The sequence below is a fragment of the Coloeus monedula genome (genome assembly GCF_965178545.1).
Source record: "Coloeus monedula genome assembly, chromosome: 3".
Taxonomy (NCBI): domain Eukaryota; kingdom Metazoa; phylum Chordata; class Aves; order Passeriformes; family Corvidae; genus Coloeus; species Coloeus monedula.
Genome location: NC_138783.1, coordinates 56794221 through 56806369, shown reverse-complemented (window position 1 = coordinate 56806369; position 12149 = coordinate 56794221). Strand labels below are relative to the sequence as shown.

At 41.9% G+C, this 12149-nt stretch overlaps 1 protein-coding gene across 3 annotated transcripts in view; it reads right to left on the bottom strand.

Moving 5' to 3' along the window:
- The window catches only part of TSC22D1 (TSC22 domain family member 1), a gene marked incomplete at its 5' end in the record, with an annotated part of 93037 nt that overhangs the window by 18834 nt on the left and 62054 nt on the right, over positions 1–12149 (bottom strand). The window contains one exon of one of the 3 annotated variants that reach the window (XM_082278822.1): positions 6825–6863. The exons of the other annotated variants lie outside the window; for them this stretch is intronic. Of the gene's footprint in view, positions 1–6824; positions 6864–12149 lie in introns of those variants that run through there. 3 annotated transcript variants of the gene reach the window in all.

Below are 12149 nucleotides of genomic sequence, written 5' to 3'. Positions count from 1 at the left end.
ATTCAAATTAATCAACTTTTTATCTGGGGCACGGTTGTGCCCCAGAGGGACCTTATCAATTCCACTTCTCGCCTTTACAAAAGACAGCAAAGAATATTCTTTGTCAGTTGCCAGCTAGAAAAGAAATTAAAGTGAAAACAGAACTGCTTCAGAGGCAGGTATTCTGACAACTACATATTTTTTCTCAGAAGCATTTCCCATAAATTTGACAAAGTTGGTTCCAGTGCATTCAAGTAATTAAAAGCATCACTCAGTTATGTGTAAGTCAACAACTTACAGGTAATAGAAACCACAAAGTAATTGGAAGCTAACTGGATCAACTGAGAGATTGAATATTTTTACTGCTTTAAAAATACCCTCCAGCTGCAACTGAAAAATGCCTGAAGTACAAGGATCTTCGTTCTTCTCCTGTCACATTCAAGAATTCAGCATCAAGCTATGCTTTCCTTCCTTTGTCCTGAACTATCCTGGCTCTTATATAAAGTGACAGATTGTGCACAGATGAATTATCACTCTGGGTACACTAGAATGTCAGAAACAGGCACATTTTAACATTTAATGAAACAAAAAACAAGATTTCATGCATGATGGCATCAGGGTACCTAGGTTCTCTCCCACCCATAGCTCTTATGTCCAGAGGGGAGGGGGGAGCCTATTTCAACATTCTTAATTTGTGGTACTCCTTGACAGTTTTGCTTCAAAAAAAAAAAAACCCCAAACCTAAAAAATACATCAGCCCAAGTTTAAATCCAACCTGTAAGTGAATAAATCTGGCATTCATCCAGAAGAATTTACTGTTAATGTCAGTCTGAATGAAGTGTAGCACTTCAGCCCAAATTCCTCAGCATGTCACACACCACTGATTGAGCTGCCATACCTTCACAGGGTAAACATTTAGTAGGTTCATTTTCCACATTCTATAGTGGACTTCAGACACTTTGAATAATGCAGACTTCACCATAAGACAAAGCAGAAAAGAAAGCCAACCCTTAGACTACAGACACAAAGCACCCTACAGTAACAACCATCAATTTTGACATGATGCAACAAACTAAGAATAAATTTAAAATTTGGATGAGCCTATGAGTGCTTGATAATGCAGAAAATATACCAGGCATTCAAGCTCTTCTGGAAACTTTAAAAGTTACAAACATGCAATCCTTAAGATGTTTAAGGGTTAAAAAATACTTTACAAATACAGCAAAGAAACCTTCATATGAAGTTACAGTGCTTACTGTCATGGGATATGTCCCAAACACCATTTGCATCCTTATCTACAGGATTTTTAATGCCTCTTACCTTGCACCCTCCTATTTTAAATCAATCTTTATGGAGTGCTTTGCCAAAGGGGTTTTGCAAGGCTTCTAGTCAGCGACAGCAGCACACAAAAACTGAAACTGACTTCAGAAAATATTAGAACCCATCAGTAAAGCAACACATGCTATATTATCAAAGGAAATAGTTTTGACAGCAAGAAAATGTAAAAAACACCAAAAAAAACCTGTAAAAAGACATCTGCACTGTCGTGAAAACCAAAGCACTGAAGTGAAAGACAAGAACATGGACAACAAATTGGGAAGTATTTCATTCCCAAATGCTAGCAGCAAAAATCACTGCTGTACTTTTGCTATCTTCATATTTTGAATGGCTATAATGAAGTGCAGTTAGGGGAGATAGCTTTCAGTCCATCATTAAGCAACTTAAAAAGAAGTATTTAGCCATTAACATCCTAATTGAACATCTGAGGAATTTTCATATACATCTCTCAGTCATCACCAAGCAATACCAAAGGTATAGCTTTCAGTTACACAGAGATAAGCACTACAGTCACACATGTTTAGCCTGTTAGTTTACATCAATCTTTATTTTCATCTTGGTACCCCTACGTACACTGCTGAAAAGCAAATCCTTCCTGTGTGAAAGGGCAAGAAACACATACAAGGAAGATCTCACTGGATCTGAAACATCCATTTAGCCTGGGAGCCACCTCAAGGCATGGCTAAAGGTAGATAGGTGAGAACCCAAAAAGGCCAGCAGATAAATGCAACTTTCCTACAGTATCCTCCAACCTGTCAGCAACCAGCAGCTTGAGGAGTTCCTGCACAAGAAGTAGTAATTTAAGTGTTTACTGGCGCAAGAGAATTTGTAAAATTCTGGTTGGTTAATTCTGAGTTAATTATCCAGGGAAGAGACATTTTTTTAAACTATCAAATATGAAGCATCAATCACCCTTGCTTCTAAAGAGATATGATTTTGAATCCCAAGAGCAGTCCTGATTTAAGAACACACATTAGAAACACCTGGAAGCCAGCACAAGCATGAAGGAGCAGCTACACAAGTCAGTCTTCTCCAAGAACCACAGTGAGCCATCTGCCAGTGAGGGCTTTACATTCCACTAACTGATAGTCACTGAACTTCTGTCATTTAACCATACAGAAGAGCAAATGTCATCAAAGCATATTCAAACTGTGGAATTCTGTTAGCACTGATAATGAACACGTACTACCAATCAGAATAGTTACTGGTTACTGTTTTTTGTACTGTGGACATGAGTAAAATAAGATTAAGCCTACAGGGGACAAGCCCAGTATCCCTTCCACTTCTACAAGTAAGGCAGTCTCTCTACCCTGGCTATGCTTTGTTATCCTAATCTAAAGTGAGTGCTCCTTTCCTTTGCTGTAGCACCTGCAAAACACAAACCAGTGGAATCTCTGATTAACAAGAAGCCTGATGATCATGAACTGACACAGCACAGTAACAGCAGCTCAGCATTTTTTGCTGCAAGGGATTGTCAATTTATTTTGCATGTTACATCAGCTGAATATAAAATTTAAAATGAAAGATTTGCAGACATTCAGCCAGACTGGAGGGGAAGGAACCCTGCCCCTCAAAACACATTTGGTGGTGTTGGCATTTAACTTAAGCATACAAGAGAGAACTTGAGAATACTATGAAGCTGTAGTTGTAGCCAGTCATACAATCCATGAAATGGAGCCTCACAGTTTCAACAGACAAATACACCATGAAGAAAGACTCAGAGCTTCCTATTGAAAAGGGCCATCCAAAACCTTCACAGGAAAATTGCAGAATAAATCTCTGTCCTGCCCAAACCTCCAAACTGAGACTGATTACTAGGTGTGAGCTAACAGGAACCAGTTACAGCTATGCTTATGATATTCCTCCTTAGTAATACTGGAGCTTTATGAAACTAAATTACAACAGGCATTCCCTATGCATTTAGTGACATGCACATTAAAGGAGTAAATTAAAGATTTAGAATAATGTATTTCTAACCATTATCAAGATAGGAAAATTTGGGGGAAGATAGTTGTAGAGTTCAAAATTCTTCCTTTCTTTCAGATTCCAGAGAGCAGCCTGTACTCAAGTAGCAGTTCAGGCCCAATAAGCTTTGGGAGCCATAAGGCTACCATCTTATTTTTAACAAGTCAGCCTATTTAAAAAAGGAGGCAAGTAGAACATCACCTCTGAGACACTACAAAAGCACCGATTCGTACAGGAGTAACCAAGCCCTTTCGGTATCACAAGCACAGCAGTTCTAACGTGACCCTCACTGCTCTAAGCAAGCTGCAGAGACCAGACCGACTGGGGGATTCTCTCTGCCATGCCCAGTATTTTTCCATGGAAGGAACAACACTTTGTTATCCTGCCTCTCTTCTTCAATTAGGCCAGAAATTCTGCAAGGCAGGATCTAGCTAAAAAGTGATTCTCTGAAGTTTAAACCAGAATAAAGCCCTCCATTAACACATCGCTTCCCAAGAGAAGACCACTCCACCAGGCCCAAGCATTTGGCTCCTGCACAACCCCAGGACCTCTCATGAGCAGCACAAGGCGAATGCTGTGCATGCAGAAGAAAGAAGGGTGTAACTCGCTGCTGAAACTGAAACTTCGGGGTCTGACAAGTGTTCTGTGTGTTGTCTGTTCTTGTACAAATGACTTCCATCATGCTGTGAAACCTACTGAAATGCTTAAAGAGATTTGACAGGAAAACAGCATCAACGAAGTAAACACCACAGGTGGAAAACTAAATACCTTGACATTTTGAGACACTGATACTACACAGGTCTTTTCCTGTGATGAATCCCATCAGTGGCCCACCCAGAATGATTAAGCTACACTATTCAAGTGTCAACAACACCCTAACATTAAGCATTAGCTCCTTTAGCAGGCATTGGAAGAGAGCACTAGTCCTATACTTCATTATTTTTACTGTGAGCATTTAACTCTTACCCTGTATCTATTTTGGTACACTTCTAAATTGATTGCCTTTGCCAATGTTAATTTCAGAAAAGACCGAAAGTTACTACCTTCAATTTTCTCATCTGGCTATGTAACAACAGCCAGCAATTCTGAAATTAGCTGCTTCTGACAAAGCATCTTCTTCAGAGACCTTCTCACTATATTTTCATTTCTTCCCTTATCAGTCAGAAGCACAGACTGTGACAACATTGCAGATATGCTGAAATACCCCTCAAGCTAGAAACTGTGACTTCAGTTCCATAGCCAGGAATTATCAGTGATTTTCTTGAATTTAATTGCTCTAATCAGGTGAGCAAAAAATGATGAAGGTTATCTGGGAGACCAAAATAAGCATTTGGAAGAGTATCACTGCATCTCAGAGGAAGAAAGATTATTTTTATATACACTATAATTGAGACTGAGAAATGTATTTATAATGAAATTAAATATTAAATAACAGAACCATCAACGAACTGTAAAACTACAGGTCTGGAAACTAGAAAAGCATGTCAGTGAACTAAAGAAAGATGTAACAGTAAGAAACAAAGAATAGAAATAAAAAGGCAAGTAAGAAAGAGGGAGAAAAAGTAGTCAGAGCAAGCCAGTTAGCAGAGCAAAACATTAAAGAGAAGGGTCAGGAACTGCATGAGGGAGCGAAGAAGATAAAGGAATTATTGGCTAAAAATACCCAAAAAGAAAGGTAACAGCAGATGTTATTTTTTTGGTACATTTAATACAACATCTAAAAAACAGAAACAGCATTTCTGGAAATATGATATTTTTCCAGGGGGGAAAAAAAAAAGAAATATAGGAAGAGAAGAATTAAGAAACTAAATCTACAGCAAGCAGCTGCCAAAACCCTGCAGTTCCTCTTGGCAGACCAGCACTTCCACTGATAACCCAATGCCATGGGATCACTGTCTTATGACGACAACTTTTAGAAAAGAGGAAGAAAAAGGGAAGAAAAATATTTAGACATTTCAGACTCTCAGTCTCCCTTTTCCACATACATGAGCAAAACCATCCAGCCTGTGATGACTCTCTTCTTAGTTTATGCTCCAAATACAGTGTACTAGAGAAATGCTTTAACCTAAAGTATCAGAAGTAAACCAGTTACATTAGCCAAGACCTTTACATGGCTCATCTAACCCCTCTGGAAAGGGCTAAGATGACAATGCTAGGGTAGCTCATTTCAAAATGATGCATCCAGCCCTGAACCGTGCTGTCCTGCCTTTAGCAACCATACACCAAAACGCCTCCACCATGCAGGATGTCCTGCCAGGGGCACTGCAGCTCAGCCACGCACCAGCAGCCCCTGGTGTAGCCAGCACAGCAGCTGCCCTTCAGTGCAGGTTGGTTAAACACCATTCAAAGCAAAAACCCAGCCTACATCCATCTTTCCACAATCACAGCTAATTCGGTCACCACATGCTTGAAGATTTTTTAGGAGAGCAGCATTCCCATGTGAGCTCTGAACAATATGCTGCTTTTTTCACTCCTCTTCAGAGGACAGGCATTTTGAGTGGGAAGGACAGATAGATGGATGGATGCAATGCCAGTTTATTGACCTTTGTGCATTTCATCTGTAGCTAATAATGGCTAGCACTTCATACTGTCCACTGAAAAATGCACCAGAAGTGGCAAGGATGATAAGTTCTAAATGTATTCCAAGAACTCTCTGTACTTCTGTCTTCTGAATATCAATTTATCAAGTTAAAAGAATCAAGAGTTCTTGTTTCCAAGGTGCTAGGGGGAACGAAACAAAAACCTGAAATCAAAGTTTTATTACTCTCCCCTTTGGTGAACAGTTCAATATCCCATTACACATTTGCAGTGATCTCTATCAGTACATACATACTGATCTAAGTCCAAAGATGTAAGTAACCTGCTCAGCATTCATGGCAACAGGCATTCCACTGACAAAGGCTGAACTTTACATGTTTTAATAAAAGGCACGAATGCAGCTAACAAGACAAGTTGGATAACATTCCTTCACTCTCACTCCATTCCACTATGGTATTTCACAATGGGCTTCAACTAACTGCCACGAAAGGTTCACCTACTTCATCCTGCCCACGTGTTTTTACCTTCTCCTTTTCATTGGATCCAACGGAAAACCAAAAATTACCACCTGCTACTCCATGTGAACAATATAAAAGTGAAGGCAGAAATTAGTGCCTGGCAGACTGGGAGAATGGGGACTGTATAAACACTTTTCTTTCTAGGCTGCTTTCGCCCTCCTTACACACATGCCAACTCCATCATGAGCATAAGGTGTTCCAGGAAACACCAGGCAGGATATGCTACCACCAAAAAGCAAATATGAAATTTTGTTACGTTCTGTCTAAATATTTTATTGTTGTTAAAGGTGGGGAAGGAATAAGAAAGAGCAAATAAGGAAATAAAACCCCCTGGGCTAATTATCTTTTCTAAAGATGCACATCATGGCAGTAGCATTTCCCTTTCCCAGTCTACAGCTGTGTGGCATGCCTTATTCAAGATTCATTGCACACTGCCAAGCAAAGGGCATGCTCAGTAAATACAGATACAAACAGACAGGTATTTACCTGTGCCAGAAGTTTATCAGAACAGTTGAAGAACCACATTCCAAAGAAGATAAGCAGGCAGGCAGAAATGACAGCAGAAGAGAGGGAAAAAAATCTCAATTATAATCCAAGTTATATTAAGAGACAACAGCAAGCACAATTAACATCAAACCTGTTATTTCAGGGTCATTCAAGAAGTGACTAAATCACTTGTGCCTAGGAAGAGAGAGGTGTTGACACAGATACAACATCATCCAATTATTTTAGTCAAAAGTATTATTAGAGTCATGGATTTGTCACATATGACTGTGTGTGGTCCATTCAAAGACACCCTTTGAATGGTAAGTGCATGGTTAAAAAAAACGCCTGCTTGCAAGCTCAGTAAAAGTAATTCACATATTGGATATCAAGTGGTGTTTCTAAAGCTCACTTTAGCACAGACAAATTTAGACGTCTAGAGGATAGCATCCAGGGTCACTGCCTTTTCTCCACCAATCACAGAAACAGCAGAATGAATATCCTGCACTAAGGTTAGCATTTATAAATATCCTTCCCTCCTATAAAGCAGATTTTTCAGTGGCCAGCATAACAGAAGGAAAGCTCATAAAACAAACAAAGCACAAACACACCAAAGCCCCAAAGTCATAAAAGAAGTCTGGCAGCTAAAATCTACTATGCACAGCAACTACTGGCACTATGACTTCACAAGGTTACTCAAACTGAAACCCTTACTGGAAAGGATTTTAGTAGCACCTTTTGTATTCCTGTGCTGGCTTCTGAGCCCATCCATTTCTCCATTCCCACCTCTCCTGTATTCTTTTTTCTATTGTTTCCGGTACTTTTCCCTTTGGTTTACCAAACTGGCACACAGCAAACCTTCCAGGTGTTCTCCTTTCCCCTATTCCCAGAAGACACAGTTGGCAATGAAGTTTCAAGCATGAGGGAAGTGTAAGAAGAGGGGTAGAAGGTGAAGGCAATAGATACCAAGCATACATAATTAATCTGAGCTGCAGATGTCTCAGTAGAGAAGGCAGAAAGAGTCTTGTAGCACACCATACTGTAAAGAAAGCTGAGACCCACAGCGCACACAAAAAGGTTGATCTGGCACCTTTAAGAAAGCCAGAGATAACAAGACTAAAAAAAAAAAAAAACAAACCACCGTAACCCACAAGGAAAAATCATTATATATTATCCTAAGTTCCATGGACTAACCTTAAAACCATTTTAGCTTCTGATATTTTTGCATTTATTTCAACAGCTCAAAAAGAGTGCTCAATATCTAGCAATTCCCATTGAAGATGAAAAAAAGATGATGATTTCTTAAGATTTGAACCTTTGCTCAATTACACAGCAAAAGGTACCTTAAGAAACTGGAACATTATCATCTTACTGCTGCTTTAGCATTTCTCCCAATTGTTTTCTTGCCACCCCGAATTAAGAGAAAATTAGTTAGTTTTCAGTCTTAAATTACCACTCATGCATAAAAGAAAGTTTTTACTAAGATTAAAAGGTATTCCAGATTTTGTTTTTAAAGCAAGTGGCTAGTCAGGCTAAACTGAAACTCCCTTCACCAGTTAGGTGCCTGCTTTTTTCTTCAAAACCCCTATCGTATAATAATTCAACTGCCTATAAAACACTCATATCCATACAACAAGCATAAAAGACATATAATCCATTTTTGCAACAAACACTTCTCTCTGTTTTATTTTACTTTTGCACCAAATTAGAGCAAGATGAAGCTGCCACTAATATCAGCACTACAAGTAGGTATCTAAAATAGAAATGCAGCTTTCCTAAAAAAACCCCAAAACACAAAAAACCAAATTAACAAAAAACCCAAACAAAATCCCCCTAAACAACAAGAAGCCATCCTGTGACCATGTGCATCATGTAGTGCTTGGAGAAAGGCAAAGAGGTCACATAGATTTTTGAACTTCCCATACAGCACTCTACGCCCAAAAAGAGGAATTAGAAGTGCATAATGCTTGCTTGCATAACCAGAAATTCCCCACTCTCAGTGCAGGAAGGCTCAATGTTATCACCACCAACCCTGCCCCCGGAGGGCTCCTTATATGTAGAATTATCTGTTACAGTCATGCCAAGACAAAAAAGACTCCCTTGTTTATTACCAGGAACTCAAACAAGAAAAGATATGAAGTGTAAATACAGGTATAGACCATTAACTATTTTTGTCCTACGCATCATACAATTTCGGAGTTATTCAACCACTGCAATAACAAAGGATACCTTGAGAATACCCTACCTGAGCAAAATTTATTCTAATACACCACACTGCTGACACTGCAGACGCAGCTGAACACCACCCAGCCCTGGCAACTTTAAAGCTTTTTCTGCCATTCCTCCCTTCAATGCTTCCCTCCTTTTAGGGTCCATGGGCTTGGAGAGGCAGATGCTTCTCTGGTCAGACACACAGCTATCTTGCAGAGGTCAGGCAAGCCCCTAGTGACAACCTTGCGCCAGAAATCTAGCTCTAAACATCTTTTAAGTTAAAAGTTGAATCAAGGTGAAATTTAAATAGGAAATACCAGACTAGAACTCTGCTGAATCCATCTATAAGAAAGTGGAATAGTCGCCATGATACATAAATGCAAAAAGCAACCTTAATGCTATTAATTATTTCCATCAACCCCGTCCTCCCAAGAAATCCATATTTAAGGTCAGTGGAAAGCTCTGTCCAACTTACTGAGTGCATTTCACAATTGTCATGTACAATCAGAATATACATTCTTGTGGGTCATCACTGTCCCTTGCCCTGACCCCCACCCCACTAATCTTAACTACTGTTAGCTTGGCCAGATGTGGATTCAGCTTCATTTCCGACGGGCAGCACGAGTCGTTTCCCCTGCGTACATTAACTCGACACAGTTCCGAGCAGCAGAGCCTGATCCCCGCCGGTGCCCGCGCCGCTGAGATCGGTTATTTAAGGACACCGCGGCCGCCCGGGCGCGGCGCAGCGATGGAGAGGAGGCGGCGGTGGCTCAGCCGCGCCACCTGCCGGCCGCGACCGCGCCGCCGCCGCCGCTGCGAGCGGGACACGCCGCCGCGCCCGCGCTGCCACCGCCTCGCTCCGCCGTGCCCTGGGGGGCGGCCGCCCCCCGCCCGCCCCCATCCAGGGACGGGGCTGGGGAGGGAAACATCACCTCCATCCCGGAGCCGCCGAGCCAGGTGCAGAACCCGCCCTACCGCCGGGAAGGCGGCACTGCCCCGCCGCGGCCGCCAGGGAGCGCTGCGGGCCCGGGCGCCGCCGCCGCAGGGCCCGGCCGAGGGACCCTCCCCGTGCGGGCCCCGAGCCGCGCTCGGCGCCATCGCACACCTGCTGCAGGTAAATGACTACACACATAAACCGTAACACACACACAGAACGGCACGCAGCAGTCCAAGCTCCCCCTCCTTCCGCCCTACAGAAAACGGCTTTATCTCCCGGAAAACAGCCCGAGAACGGAGGCACAACGATGCAGCTATCTGGCCTTCACCACACCGATAACGGCTAAGCGCACTGGCACAGAAGTATCTAGGGTTTTACACAGAGGCTGGGTATATAAATAAGAGCATCAGAGCAGACAAAACCAGACTAACAGTGAGAGGCGGTTTTGTGGATGACGGTGGAGCACAGCTGGATATGGGAAACCAGGAGCTGCTGGGCACATCTGTCCCCAGATACTGTGCATCAACCTAGGCTTGGGCCACACACCTCCCCAATGGTTTATACACCCCCCACCTAGTAGCCTTCTTTTACTATAGTCCCATTGCATAAAGAATATGCCAAGGGGAAGCTCACATGGACAGAGTCCTACCAAAATCCTGAAAAATGGAACCTTTACCCTGAGACATGCTCCCCCACCAGCAACTCATTTCACTGACTGCCGCGACAAAGGGGGTACAGCCAGGACGCTGTACCAAACCCACTACCAGCCTCTTCCCCAGGGCATCCAACAGTCACTCACTACACTTTCAGGTCTAAAAAGAGCTTGGGGCCAAAACTGCTGTTGGTTTTTCCCACTAAGCAAATACTTAAGGCTGTGTGCATGCGGGAGAAGCCCAGATAAATCTCCCTGGCACACCACATACAGAAAGCCAGCAAAACTTTGATTCCTGGAGCCTGCTAGCGAATGGAGGCAAAAAGAGACAGTGATCTGAATCAGACTGAGCACACCATGCTTTTCTTGGGAGAGTAACCTGCAGAATGCCACAGCAGACAGGCTGCAGTACACCATGCTTGCCAACTCAAGTCAAGCTAGAACAACGTGCTCCCTTCCTCTCAGTCCTCTCATAAGCAAAAAAGCCACCAGCAAGGGTAGCAAGATACTGGTGTCACACCAGAAAATCCATACTTAATGAGAAAGGGGAAAAAAGATTTTTTCAATTTATGGAGGCATAATGTGTAAGAGACCTATTTTTTTGTTTTTCTTTCCAAACACTGAACTGACAATATATTTAAGAAACCTTCTCTTTTTCCCCACTGTAAAGCCACTGTCACTTCTCAGACTGAAGCAATGCTTGCATTAATTGGATTACCAGATTCCCTCTTATGTTTTCCTGAAAGCTCCCCTAAATTTACTCCTTCCTATTGCTAGGAGGTCATTAGCCAGTCCACAACCAATGCATGCCTGCAGCATTGCAGCTTTATGGAGAAAAGACTCTTATCCTTTGGGCCAGCCTCACAGCATATGACAGGAAATAAAAACAACCCAAAGAGTTGTTTTAACTGAAGTTGCCAAAGGGTCATCACACTCTCACCTCTAACCCAGTCCAACTTTGCTAGCTGGTGGTTACCTGTGAGCAAATACTGAATCAGTGAGATGCTGTGCACTCAAATCCTGCCACTGTTCCCAAGGATACCACAAGAAACAAGCCCTTGCTGAACCTAGCTTAACAAAATACACATAAGTATGCATATGTACACAGCACACACAAGTGAGGTTTTATGTCAGAACACAGATTTTAGACTCTTAATTTTCAAGACTTTTTACTGCTAGAATACACTTTTTAAAAAAGGGTTTATGGGGGTTTTTGTGTTTCTTTATGAAAAATATGAAGCTTAAAGAGTGTACTCCACTGTGCAACCATTTTCAGTGCTGGTGAACATGCAGCTCAGTGTTCTTCCTTTTTATGAACACACAAACACTTGAAGGTATTATTGTTTGGTTTTTTCCCTTCCTTGTTTTTTTTCTGTTTGTTTGTTTTAACAGAGCATCAGCCAACATGGCAAAGACTTGTTCTTCAACTGCCAAAAGCATCACTAGTATAAAAGTGATGTCAGCACTGTTTTGTTAGTAATGCTGGCCGTCCCTCTGAAGAGGCAGAACATACACATTGCCAGGTCAA